Genomic DNA, 327 nt, shown 5'->3' on the forward strand with positions numbered 1-327 from the left:
CTGAGCCTGTTAGTTTCAAATACTTGTGTTTGTAAATGCAAATATAGCTCATTATTATTACTTTATTAAACTTTCGAGGTAAAGAGTGGTGGGGAAGACAGCTACTTGGGCTGAGAGAGAGGGTATAGAAACCTGATAGTGCATTTATTCATTCAAACTTGGTTACTATTGTTTGTGCTAAGCACTGTGCTGGCTGCCAAGGATACATTCAACTTCATCAGGGTCCCTGCCTTCACGGGGCTAGTGAGGAAGGCCAGAAGAGCCAAGTGTACAAAGGGAGAAGTGCAGTAATATAAGCAGAGCTGGCCAAGCTTCCTTGAGAAAGCC

This window comes from Ailuropoda melanoleuca, chromosome 4, assembly GCF_002007445.2.
Source record: "Ailuropoda melanoleuca isolate Jingjing chromosome 4, ASM200744v2, whole genome shotgun sequence".
Taxonomy (NCBI): domain Eukaryota; kingdom Metazoa; phylum Chordata; class Mammalia; order Carnivora; family Ursidae; genus Ailuropoda; species Ailuropoda melanoleuca.